Source organism: Stegostoma tigrinum, chromosome 12 (genome assembly GCF_030684315.1).
Source record: "Stegostoma tigrinum isolate sSteTig4 chromosome 12, sSteTig4.hap1, whole genome shotgun sequence".
Lineage (NCBI taxonomy): Eukaryota > Metazoa > Chordata > Chondrichthyes > Orectolobiformes > Stegostomatidae > Stegostoma > Stegostoma tigrinum.
This window is the reverse complement of record NC_081365.1, coordinates 30,464,310-30,477,407: the sequence shown is the minus strand read 5'-3', so window position 1 is coordinate 30,477,407 and position 13,098 is coordinate 30,464,310. Positions and strand designations below refer to the sequence as shown.

Below are 13,098 nucleotides of genomic sequence, written 5' to 3'. Positions count from 1 at the left end.
CGCGTTCAATTCTGGTCACTCTGCTATGGGAAGGATGTTGTGAAACTTAAAAGTTTCAGAAAAGATTTGCAAGGTTGCTTTTTCTTTATTCATTCACAGGATGAAGGCATCACTGGTCAGGCAGCATTTATCACTCATCCCTAATTGCCCAGAAAGCAGTTGAGAGTCAACCACATTGCTGGGGGTCTGGAGTCACATGTAGGCCAGACCAGGGAAGGATGGCAGTTTCCTTCCCGAAGGGGCATTAGTGAAACAGATGGGTTTTTCCTGATGATTCCCAATGGATTCACGGCCATCATTACATTCTTAATTCCAGATATTTTATTGAGTTCAAACTCCACTATCTCCCATGGCAGGATTCAAACCCGGGTCTCCAGAACACTACTGGGTCTCTGAATTAATAGTCCAGTGATAATACCACCAGGCCATCACTTCCCCACAGTTGCTTGTTACTAGAGTTGGAGGGTTTGAGCTACAGGGAGAGGCTGAATAGGTTGGGTCTATTTTCCCTGGAGTGTCAGAGGCTGAGGGGTGACCTTATAGAGATTTATAAAATCATGAGGGACGTAGACAGGCTAAATAGACAAGGTCTTTTCCCCGGGGGGGGGGTGGGCAGTCACTAACTAGAGGGCATAGGTTTAAGGTCAACATAGAACATAAAACATTATAGTGCAGCACAGGTCCTTCAGCCCTCGATGTTGCGCCAACCAGTGAAACCAATCTGAAGCCCAGGACTAACATGGGTCCTGAGGAAAACAGACATCCAAAGTCCTGAAAGTAATGATTTGTGATTCTGAAAAAGAATGGAGATGGTTCAGTTGGAGACATTGTAAGCATGATGAGGAGGTTCTCGGGCTGGTGGAGGACAAAAAAAATTAGTGAATAGAACTAAATTGGCCATAATCCTTGCTGAAGAATGTAATTGAAAGTTGATGAGAGACATGAAGATCACGAAGGAGAAAGACAATGATGACATTAGACAACCTGAACTTGAAAACAGGTGACTCCCAGAAATGTTTGAAGAGGAAACCTCAAGACTGCAAGACATGGAAAGATGAGCAGAGACCTGCGCATACTATTACTATCTTTAAAATAACCATGTACGCTGAAAAAGCTAAACTAAATTCATAGTCATTTTTAAAAATTGAATAATGATTAAATTATGTTTAGACAAATTCCAAACTGGACAAATGTGTTTCCCGCTCCAGCATGATTCAAGAAAGGCAGAAAAAGATTCCTGACAAAAACAAAAAAAAAGCCTGGACATTCAAAGAAAACATGACATTTTTTGTAAAGGTAGTTCAGACTAGTGTAAAATCTTAGAAAAAATGAAATTGTTACAGTGCTTGTGCTGAGAAGCCTGGGGCAAACAGAAATTCAAATCTATAGATCAAAGGTTGCCTATCCAATAGAAAGACACTTTGAATGATAAATTCTGCAGAGAATTTACACCAATGTTTCATGTTTTGTCACGGTTGATTAGTTACATTAACATTAAACTTGTTATGAAGTAAGATGGCATTGGAGCTTAGGTTCCAGGGGTTCTCCCTATGGCACTTGACTCATATTCATTTTGGAGACATGCAGACTTTCTCAAAGTTGCATTTTTAAACTAATCAGAGCACTGCAAAAATCCTAGATATAAAATTTAGAGCTTAACTGTTTAGTAAACATATTTGTTTTAAGTATCTGTTGGTTAAGAATTGGATAAGTTAGACTTACTTAATAAAGCTTAATCCTTCACTGCCTTCCTTTCTATCCACCTTTCCATTTCCCTACTTCTGAATTTGATACGCACATGTGACTCCTGGAGTTGATCCTAAGCTTTATTAATAGGGGCATAGAATACAAAAGAAAGAAGAGATGTTGCATAAGACACTTGTCAGACCTCAGTTGGAGTATTGTGTACACTTCTGGGTACCACGTAATGGGAAAGCTATGATCACATTGAAGAGAATACAGATGTCGTAGACGAGAATGGCTTCAGGGATGAATAACTTCAGTTATGAGAATAGATTGAAGCAGTTGAAGGTGCAGCTCACTATCACTTTCTCAAGGGCAACTAGAGATGGGTAATAAATGCTGCCCAGTCAGCGACACCCAATGAGCAGATTAAAAAAATATTTAGGGATGACACAATGTGGAGCTGGTGGAACACAGCAGGCCAGACAGCACCAGAGGAGCAGGAAAGTTGACATTTCAGGTCAGGATCCTTCTTCAGAAATGGAGAGGAGGATAGGAGATCAGAAATAAATAGAGAGGAGGGATGGGCCTGGGGAAGGTAGGTGGGATGGTGATAAGTGAGTGCAGGTAAGGAGTGATGGGGATTGGTCAGTGTGGTGGGAGGAGCGGATAGGCGGGAGGGAAAATGGACAGTTTGTGTCAGGTCAAGGTGGCGGGAATGTGAGGGAGGGTTGGTCATGAGATTTGAAACTGGCAAAATCCACGTTTAGGCCATTGGATTGTAGGGTCCCAAGGCAGAATGTGAGCTGCTGCTCCTCCAGTTTCTGGGTAGTGTCATTGTGATACTGGAGGAGGCCCAGGATGGACATGTCATCCAGGGAGTGGGAGGGGGAGTCTAAATGGATCACGACCGGAAGGTGTCTCGTTTGTCCCATAGAAAGCGCAGATACTCTACAAAACGGCCTCTGAGCATCCGCTTGGTGTAGTGGAGGCCACATCAGGAGCAGGAGATGAAGTAGACCACATTGAGGATGTGCAGGTGAACCCACATCTAATGTGGAATGTTTGTTTTGTGCCTTAAATGAAGGTGAGGTGAGTGGTGTAGGGGCAGGTGTAGCACTTGCTACCTGGGGTTAGCTAGAAAGTTACCTGGGGTCACTATTTATTCCCAATCTCCCTTTCCCCTCCCCATTTCTGAAGAAGGGTCCCTACCCAAAGTGTCAAATTTCCTGCTCCTCTGATGCTGCCTGGCCTGCTGTGGTTCTCCAGCTCCACACTGTGTTATTTCTGACTCCAGCATCTGCAATTCTTACTATCTCTAAAAACTGGTTGGGATTTTTACATTAGACATAAATCTGCAAATAAATGTGACAGAGATTTTCCAAATTAGGAGTGAGTTGAAGAGATAAAGTAGGGAGAATCTATTCCTGCTTCTAAAATGAACCAGGGCAAGAGGTCAGCAATTTTAAAGTGATGTACAAAAGAAGCAAGGCTGATTTGAGGAATATCTTTTTCACTCAGTGAATAGTTAGGATATGTAATGCACTTCCTGGAAAAGTAGTGGAGAAAGGTTCAACTGGGGCATTGGAGAGGATTCTGGCCAATTGTTTGGATAAAAATAACATGCAATGGTGTGGGGACAAAGCAGGAGATCGACATTAGGTGATATAAAGAACAAAGAACAATACAGCACAGGAACAGGCCCTTCAGCCCTCCAAGCCTGTGCCGACACATTTTGGCCTTCCACACGAAAACTGTCTTCACTTACAAGATCCGTGTCCCTTTATTCCCTTCCTATTCATATTCCAGGCACTCAAGACCCTTTGTGTGAAAAGTTTGTCTCGCATATCTCTTTTAAACCTCTCACCCCCACCCCCCGCATCTTGAACCTGTATCCTCTAGTAGTTGACCCCTCCACCCTGGGAAAAAGCCTCATACTTTCCACTCAATCCCACGATTCATAATCGTATAAAATTTTATCAGGCCGCCCTTCAACCTCCCGCTTTCTAGTGAAAACAAACTGAGTCAAGCCAATCTTCTTCATAGCTAAAATTCCCCATACCAGGTAACATCCTGGTAAACCTTTTCTGTAACGCATCCTTCTGGTAGAATGGTGATCAGAACTGTATGCAATATTCCACATGCGGCCTAGTTCTATAAAGCTATAGCACAACTTGTCTATCCTTATATTCAACACCCCTTCCATAGATGACAAGCATGCCATAAGCCTTTTTTACTAGCTTATCCACTTGCGCCTGCATACCCAGATCCCTCTACTTATTAATACTCCTAAGGGTTCTGCTATTCACTGTATAATTTCTACCTGTACATGACCTTCCAAAATGCATCATCTCACATTTGTCTGGATTAAACACCATTTGCCATTTTTCTGCCCATGTCTTCGACTGATATAGATCAGTATATATTCTCTGACAATCCTCCTCACTATCCTTAATTCAACCAATCTATGCTCGTTTAACAAGTCGAGTGCAGGTACAATGAGGTGAATGGCCTCCATTGCCCCTGTAACACATCTGTGATTCTGTGATTTTTGTGTGGACAGGTACCCCTGTGCCAGTGATTTTCTGACCAATGATACGTCTCCAATTCCTCTACCTTTCTCAACTCCTCCACTCTCCATCTCTTGCCAGCTTAGTTATCTACATCCCAGTTTTAGATGAGTTGCAATTTCTTCTAACGTAGTACTGGGAATGCCAATGCATCTGATCTTACCATGAGCTACACACACTTATCATCCTCTCCATGATCCTGTATCCCTCTGTAAAGTCCAGTGTAATGCAATGCCCAGGTGATCCAATGCCAATCATCAGTTGCTCAAAACTCTTTTGGTACTGTATTTACTATTTTGAAGTAGAAAGCCTTTTCTGAACGATGTCTCCTTCCAAATGAAGCTTTGTACAGTGTGATCATACGAGAGCAGCAGCAAAAATTATAACCTACATTTGAATAATGTTTCCAAAATTGGTCCAAGCCACTTCTTGGATTTTTTTTAAGAAAAATAGGTGACCATCAAGCCAAAGAAGGTTTTACGAAGCTGGAGGACCAAAGGCTTGGTCAAATATATACATGTTAAGGAGGGCCCAAATGTAGGAATGGGAAATGGAGGGTTTCAGAAGGCAATGCCAGATCAAAGGGCCAAGGCATCTGAAAGCCCAACAATAGAATAAAGTAATGGGGGGGCACACAAAAGGCCAGACTGAGATGGAGGAAAGTTTTAGAGGAAACACACAATAAAGATAGAGGAAAATGCACTGAAGCTCAGGAGAAATGTAAATACAAAGACGGGAATTTTAAATTGAAGGTGTTAGTGAAATTTTAACTAATAAGAGAGGCTTCATAGACAAGCAATGATGGCTAACATATAAACGGTGTTCTAGATAAGTGATGTTCACTGAGGGTTAAAGATTGAAGGCAAACCAGTGAAAGGTTAACATCATTATAGTAAATTTTATCAGTGCTTTGGAGATGTTCTGGGAGGAGCAAGGGCTGACAAAAAGCAATGTGAGAGATCAGGAGCCGACCCTGTCATGCTCACCTGCCATGGAATATCATGAAAGGCAGGAAGAGAACTGGCAGTAGCCCAGTAGTGAGTGGCTAATTAACAGACTGATTTATTCTATTTTTTTGTCAGGAACACTGGGGTTCTGTAAAGTTTAGAATGACCCCCTTCAACATTGAAGCATCTTTTTTAAAGCAAAGCTTTATTCATGGAATGTGGCCATCGCTTTACCAGGCTCGTATTTATTGCCAAAAGTGGAGTTAGGAATCAACAATATTATTCTTTCACTAGTTATATTTATTGCATTTATTTCCCCTCCTCCCTACCTCCCTGGCTTCTTGCTTCCAGAAAAATAAATGAGACTAATGACTAATTAAATCTCCTTGTCTTGATGAGGTTTTTTTATTCATTCACAGGATGAGGGCATCGATGGCCAGGCAGCATTTATTACCCATCCCTAATTGCCCAGAGGGCAGTTAAGAGTCAACCACCTTGCTGTGGGTCTGGAGTCACATGTGGGCCAGACCAGGTAAGGATGGCAGTTTCCTTCCATAAGACAATAAGGAGACATTGCTACCTAGATGATCATTTGCCTTAAAGGACATTAGTGATCCAGATGTGTTTTTCCAACAATCAACAATAGATTCATGGTCATCATTAGACTCTTAATTCCAGATATTTATTGAATTCAAATTCCACAATCTTCTGTGGCAGGATTCGAGCATGGGACCCCAGAACATTATCTGGGTCTCTGAATTAACAGTCTGGTGACAATACCACTAGGCCATTGCCTCCCCAATTCTAGGATTTCAAAAGGAGCACCTGTAGAAGTAATGGACACCTTAGTAGTAATCTTCCAAGAACTCTTAGAATCAGTAAATGTTTCAAAGAAGTGGAAAACTGCCAATGTAACACCCTTATTGAAAAAGGGAAAGAATCAAGAAACCGGGCAACTGTCAGTTTGTTAGCTTAACATCTATCATTGGGAAATGCTAGTGTCTCATATAAAGGCTGTGATAGCAGAGTATTTTGAAATAAATAAAATCACGAAGAGCCTGCATCTCTTCACAAAGGGAAAATCATACCCGACAAATTTGTCGCAGTTCTTTGAAGAGGTATCAAGCAGGATAGATAAAGGGGAGCTAGTAGTTATAATATATTTGGGTTTCCAAATGGTATTTGATAAGGTACTGCACAAGTGGCTACTTAGTAAAATGAGCCCCTGGTGTCATGGACAGTATATTAGCATGGTTAGAGGATTGTCTAGCCTAACTTATGAGAGTATTGAAAAATGAGGCAATTATCAGGATGGTAACTTTTAACTAGATACAGGGATTAGTGCCAGTAATAAAATTATTTAAGCTATACATTAATAATTTTGATGATGGAAGTGAATATATTATTGGCAGGTCCTGCAGATGACATAAAAGTAGGTGGTAAGGCAATGGTGGGAATGCCACGAAGAGTCTGCAGAGAGATATAGACAGTGAGTGGATAATAGTTTACCAGATAGAATATAATGTGGAAAATGTGGGGTAAAATATTTTAGCAGCACAATAGGAGAGCTGATTTTTTTTTAAATGAGGAAAGACTGCAGAAAGCTGTAAGCACTAAGTGATTAGGAGACACTATGAATTACAAAATGCTAACATCCAAGTTCAGCAGGTAATAGGGAAGCCAAGTGGAAGGTTGGACTTTATTTCAAATGGAATGGAGATTAAAAACAGAGCGGTTTGGCTCAAAAAGTGCCAGTTAGACCGCAACTGGAATACTGTGAACAGTTTCGGACACCATCTGTAAAAAAAGGCAGACTGGCATTGGCCGCAGTTCACAGCAGGTTCCATAAGTTCATTTTAGGTAAGGCGGGGTTTTCTTATGAGGAAATATTGAATAGGTTGGGCTTATGCTCATTGGAGTTTTGGAGATGAAAAGTGGCTGTATTGAAACATGTTAGACTCTTAGGGGGCATAGCAGAGCAGTTGTTGAGAGGTTGTTTTCCCTTGTAGGGTAGTCTAGGACGAGAAGGAATAATGTCAGAATAATGGATTGCCCATTTAAGACAGCGATGAGGGGAATATTCATCTCTTAGAAGGTAGTCAATCTGTAGATTTCTTCACCACAAAAGGCTATCAAGACTGGCTTGTTAACTATGTTCAAGGCAGGGACAGGCAGATTTTTAATCAGTAAAGAGAACTAAGGATTATGGAGGAAAGGCAGAAAAGTGGAGTTCAGGATTATCAGGTCAGCAATGATCTAACTGAATGGTGGAGCAGATTCAATGGTGCCAATTGTCTACTTCTGCTTCTATATCTTATGGTCACATGACTGTATAATGCATGGAATAATGGTTAGGAATGCAAGTTTCTATCCTAGCTTTGGCAAATTCACAAAGTAATAAGTAATTTTCACTGGCTCTTCACATACCAAAACTTCAGAGCACTATAAATTTCAACTAGTGAGTCTACTCATTCTGTAGCTCAAACAATTTATCAAAATCTTATCTTTCTTGTCATCTAAATTGTAGAAACAGTAGTTCCAATGACTTAGACCTCTAAAAATATTCCACATACTTCCTCAGGATTCTAGTTATACATGTAATTCTGGCTTGGTAAGATTGTTTGTAAAAACAGGTTTATCTTGATAAAAAAAATTATCTCTACATATGGAATATGTCTGCACATATCTGTTCTCCCACAGTGCCAAACAAATTCCTTAACAGTAAGACATCTTTAATATCAATAAGTACTCCCAAAGTGAGAGTCTGGAATCCTTGAAATTAAGTCACAGTGGGAAAAAGATTGCTAAGTACTGCTATGGAGAAATCCAGAACTGATAATTTCTGGGACATATTTGTGGAATCAGTTTTATTTAACTATGAGTCAAGTTTTATTCTATGTTAACATTGAATCAGTTCCAGTAGAAATTGCAATGGTGGTTGGATAATTTAGTTAAGAGTCAGCTTGGTTAAATATAAATATGCATTACTTTGTTCTCCTTTTGCATCTTAGCATGATTTCAAGTTAGTTTTAATATAGCCATTCAGTAAATTGCTATAAATAAACAGAGAAGAATTTGCCGGAACATCTAGGTTTAGGAGCTAAAAATAGTTAGGAAACTACAGAGATATGCCGTTGAGATTTAGCCCGGCTAAAATGAAAGACGAGAAGTACTAAACGTTCTAAATGTTGATTAACACTACTTTCATTTCTTCATTTTGCTATTATGATTTGAGGAGTGTTTCATTACAACATAGGAAGATTTACAGTTTCCTTCATATATTGAGCTGTTAGCGCGTGTGGATCTGTCATCATACTTGATGGGCAAGGGCAAGATTTGTTTTCAGCATCCAGACAGTGGGAGAGAGTCTACATGGAAATTTTATAGGCATTTGTAGACAGGCTGGGAACGAGGAAGGAACTATTTGGATGATGGTGTCAGGAAAGGAGCCAGGCAGCCAGGCAGAGGAATGGCCTAGGCCTGAAATGCCAGCTTTCCTGCTCCTCTGATGCTGCTTGGACTGCTGTGTTCATCCAGTGCTACACCTTGTTATCCTTGGCAACCACCCTGTCTGGTGCCCAACAGAGCCCTTATTGAGGTCTACTCAACAGGCCCCAGCGTCATTCTGGATATTAAATTACAATTACTGGGTTTGCTGAAAAGTAAAGAAATGAGTAAGAAAATCATAAGAAACTTAGTGGTGACCAATAACTAAAAAGGTTAAACTGGTTTAATCATTCTAAGTGTTTCTGAAAGCATGTACGATTGGATTGAGGTAATGAGTCAAACTGTCACAGTATCTGTGAAAGATTGGAGTCTTGTTTTGAAACAGACACAATGAATCCATGTGATAATGTGGCCTATTTGTCATTTAGATTTGTGCTTGGCATAGAATTGAGCTATGTAAATATCAAGCAATTCATCAGATGATATTAAGGTAGTGAGCAGCATGAATTGGCTGGCCTGAGGTCAGAATTCATTAAGACCAAAAGATAAGCCTCTTTCTACGGAGACACAAGTAAGTTATGATTAATTGCTCATTAAGACTTCCTTGTGCCTCCCTAGAAAGAGGCTTATCTCTCGGTCTCATCGATAGCGTCAAAGTCTGAATACAGACAGCCTGCATAGAAAAAATACAACTAAGCTTGCTTCACAGTATGGTTAGCTAGCTCTGGGGATCGTCCTATTTGTGGCTAGAGGTTGAAACAGAGCAGGCATATCACCTGTTCTGGTGTGATCCTTGGCTAAGTCCATGTTGTTCACTCGTGAATGTAAGCATCGTATGGGTAAGATAGCCGCAGCAATATTATTAATAAATAATATTGGATATGTTCCATTGTTAGTGCTGCCTTGAGTTATTGATATCCAGAATTAACCCAACGGAACAGGGAAAGCAGGAGTAAAGATCTCCAGATAATTGATGAACCAGCCAGGGGAGTAAAGATAAAGAAATAGCTTGGCTAGGTAATGGAATTGGCAAATCAAATTGACTTGTAAAGGAGGTTCCACTCAAGGGATGGTGGATCCAGACAATTTTCAGTTGTGAAAACACAGTCCAGGAAGCTGGTGAGTGAATGCAAGGGTCTACTGGGAAGGTGTTAATTGTATATCAAAGAAAATAATTCTCAAAAATAGAAATAGAAGATTTGAAACACAAATTAGTAGAGTTGGAGGCAGTTCTGGAGATGAGGAGAGACAGGAACCAGAAAGCAAATCTGGAAAATATGTAGTTAGGAAGGGATGTAGCTGTTTGCAATTTGTTGAACATCAGTGCGTCAATATTCAAAAGCAGTTTTACAGCCTGACAGAAAGGGAATTTCTGTAGCGCTGCAATACTGAGGAAGCGGAACAGCTGTGTCCAGACCTAAAATAGCTTAACAGTGTCTGGTCAATTACAAGCTCCAAAGACAATACCAGGAGGAGACGCATGGACATTGTCAGGATAAATGGACGGGCTACCGAAGGCTCAGAAGTGAATAAGGGGGATAGTTTTGTGCAACAGGGACTGGTGGATGGAAAGGCAGATGTTAGTGATCTCGAGTCAGATGATGAGGAAGGGAGTATTCAGGATATAGGAGTCAATTGGATGGCCTCTGCCTCAGAATCGCTGTTAATATGCAACGATAGCTACACCTGCAGTAGCGATTTTATTGGCAGCTGCTGGCAAAACGCACTTCCGACCCCACTTTCAGCTCCAAGATGGCAACCCCTGTCATGTCTTAAAAATGTCAACCATACTTTTATATATTCGAATTGGTTCAATCTGGAAAGTAACAGCGTGGATGCAGTTTCACACTGAACAGTAAATTGAATATATACTTGAATGGGAAAAGAATTGCATACTGTGGGACAAAGGTGAGGGAATGGCACTCATCAGACTGATCTCTCAAAAGGATGAACACAGTCACAATGGGTTGAATAGATGCCTTCATGCTACACAATGCAATAGTATAGCTTGACTTTCCACGGGCTCAGATGGCACCGCATCTTAGTTAAAATGGTGCCAGAGCCCTGACTCCAGAAGTCCCAGTCTCAAACCAGGCATGCACCATTTGTTCCCTGGGTAATTTGGGACATTTGTATTTTGCACCTCTGTGGATCACAGAGGCACCTAAACTTGCATATGAGCAGCTGCCTTCAAAAAAAAAGCAAGTTTGCTTGTTCAGGTTTCTGACCCATGGTTGGTAGAATGTAGACATTTGAGGAAATAGTCTAAGCCTACTGGAGATATTGGAGTGTAAGGTACTATTGGGAGCAAAAAAGTTACTCCTTGGGAGAGATCAGGTAGCCCTTTGTGTTTGTTAAAAAGTTTTGTGAATGCACATAAAAATGGGCAAACTCTGTAGTACTATGAGGATGTCAATTTGTTCAAATACCCAGGCCCTTTAAGTTTTCAATGAAATCTATCCAGCCTGCCCTTGAAAAATTGCTTACTATTTCAGTTTTTGTTGGTGCACAGATTAGTTCTTTACCACTTCCATAACCTATCATTATCACAGCAGAAGATCTGTAAATCGGCAGGGTGATTGATAGTTCCAAGGAGTTTTAAAGATCTGAGTGTTTACATGAGAGCCCATTGTTTGAAGGAACAAAATACTTAAAGGTTTGAATGTAGTGATTAGGCTCTATGAATGAGTTTTGTTTTTAAATGTTGTGAAGTCTGCAATTGACACTTAAAACTATTTGATTTCATCTCACCATAGTTTTGATGTCCATCCAAGGTGGTGATTGAGTGATTTAGTATAAAGGGTTTAAGCATAAAAACGTGGCAGATGGGAGCATGGGTTTGCAAAAGTTGGCATTATTTCTGAAGATGATTCATTTGGGACATAAAACATTACTCTGTTTCTCTCTCACAGATGCTGCTCAAACTGCTGAATTTCTTCAGAATTTTTGGTATTTGTTTTATGAGTTGGCATTAAGTTGGCATGTGGCTATAAAGGACCCTGGGAGTGGATGGAGGAGCGTAGATTCACATGGAGGGAATGAGGTACATGAGGTACCATGGAGTATGGGTGGGGATCATGAGGTGCTAATGCCTGTTTTCTAGTGTCTGTTCCCCAACTGAAGTTAGCACCCACCCACCTGCTAAACAATGCCTCCAGTATTTGTTTATTCAAAATGTAAAATCAAAACAAGGAAATCACAGTTTGATTATCCTAACTTAATATGTTACAAAGATCAAACATAAAATGGAAATGCTGGAACAGTTTATTTTAAGCACAATACTTTATCAAATTGATTGATTGGGTAATCTCAGAGCTAAACTAATGCGCAATATTTTTGTTACAGAGATAGTGGGAACTGCTGATGCTGGAGAATCTGAGATAACAAGGTATGGAGCTGGATGAACACAGCAGCCAAGCAGCATCAGAGGAGCAGGAAGGCTGACGTTTCAGAAAATTTTCTGAAGAAGGGTCTAGGATGTCTGATGACCATAATCATATTCCTGTGTGTTAGGTATGAGCCCAAACAGTGAGAATTTGATTCCTATTGACTCCAGATTTGCTCAAGCTTTTTGATGCAGTACTCAATCAACAACAGAGACTCAAACTCAGACCAAAGAATGGAAAAATATTGTGCAATAGCAAGGTGTGGAGCTGGATGAACACAGCAGCCAAGCAACATCAGAAGAGCAGGAAGGCTGACGTTTCGGAAAATTTTCTGAAGAATGGTCTAGGCCTGAAACATCAGCCTTCCTGCTCTTCTGATGCTGCTTGGCTGCTGTGTTCATCCAGCTCCACACCTTGCTATCGCACAATATTTTTCCATTCTTTGGTCTGAGTTGGAGTCTCTGTTGTTGATTGAGTACTGCATCAAAAAGCTTGAGCAAATCTGGAGTCAATAGGAATCAAATTCTCACTGTTTGGGCTCATACCTAACACACAGGAATATGATTATGGTCATCAGACATCAGTCATCTCAGTTCCAGGACTTTTTTGCTGTAGCTCCTCAAGGTAATGTCCTAGGCCCAACCATCTTACGTTGCTTCATCAATGACCCTCCCTCATCATAAGGCCAGAGGTGGGGATGATTGAACAATGTTCAGCATCATGCATGACTCCTCAAACAGTCAAGCAGTCCATGTCCAAATGCAACAAGACAATATCAAGGCTTGGACTGACAAGGAACATGTAACATTTGCGCCACACAAATGCGAGGTAAAGTCAGTCTTCAACAAGACACGACTTAACCTCTGCCCCTTGACATTTAATGATGACGTGGTTGCTGAATCGCCCACTATTAATACTCTGGAGTTACCACTGGTCAGAAACTGAACTTGACCTGCCAAGTAAATACAATGGCCACAAGGGTAAGTCAGAATCTAGGAATCGTCAGCAAGTCACTTACCTCCTGAATCGTCAAAGCCTTTGTCACCGATAGGCGCAAGACAGGAG

The 13,098-nt window shown here is 40.8% G+C and overlaps 1 long non-coding RNA gene across 1 annotated transcript in view; it reads left to right on the top strand.

Moving 5' to 3' along the window:
- LOC132210437 (uncharacterized) overlaps positions 1-12,054 on the top strand; it is a 54,251-nt gene extending 42,197 nt beyond the window's left edge. The window contains exons 2-3 of the long non-coding RNA XR_009446547.1: positions 5,620-5,732; positions 11,993-12,054. This is a non-coding gene — a long non-coding RNA (uncharacterized LOC132210437). The remainder of the gene's footprint in view (positions 1-5,619; positions 5,733-11,992) is intronic.
- Positions 12,055-13,098: the final 1,044 nt, after the last annotated feature.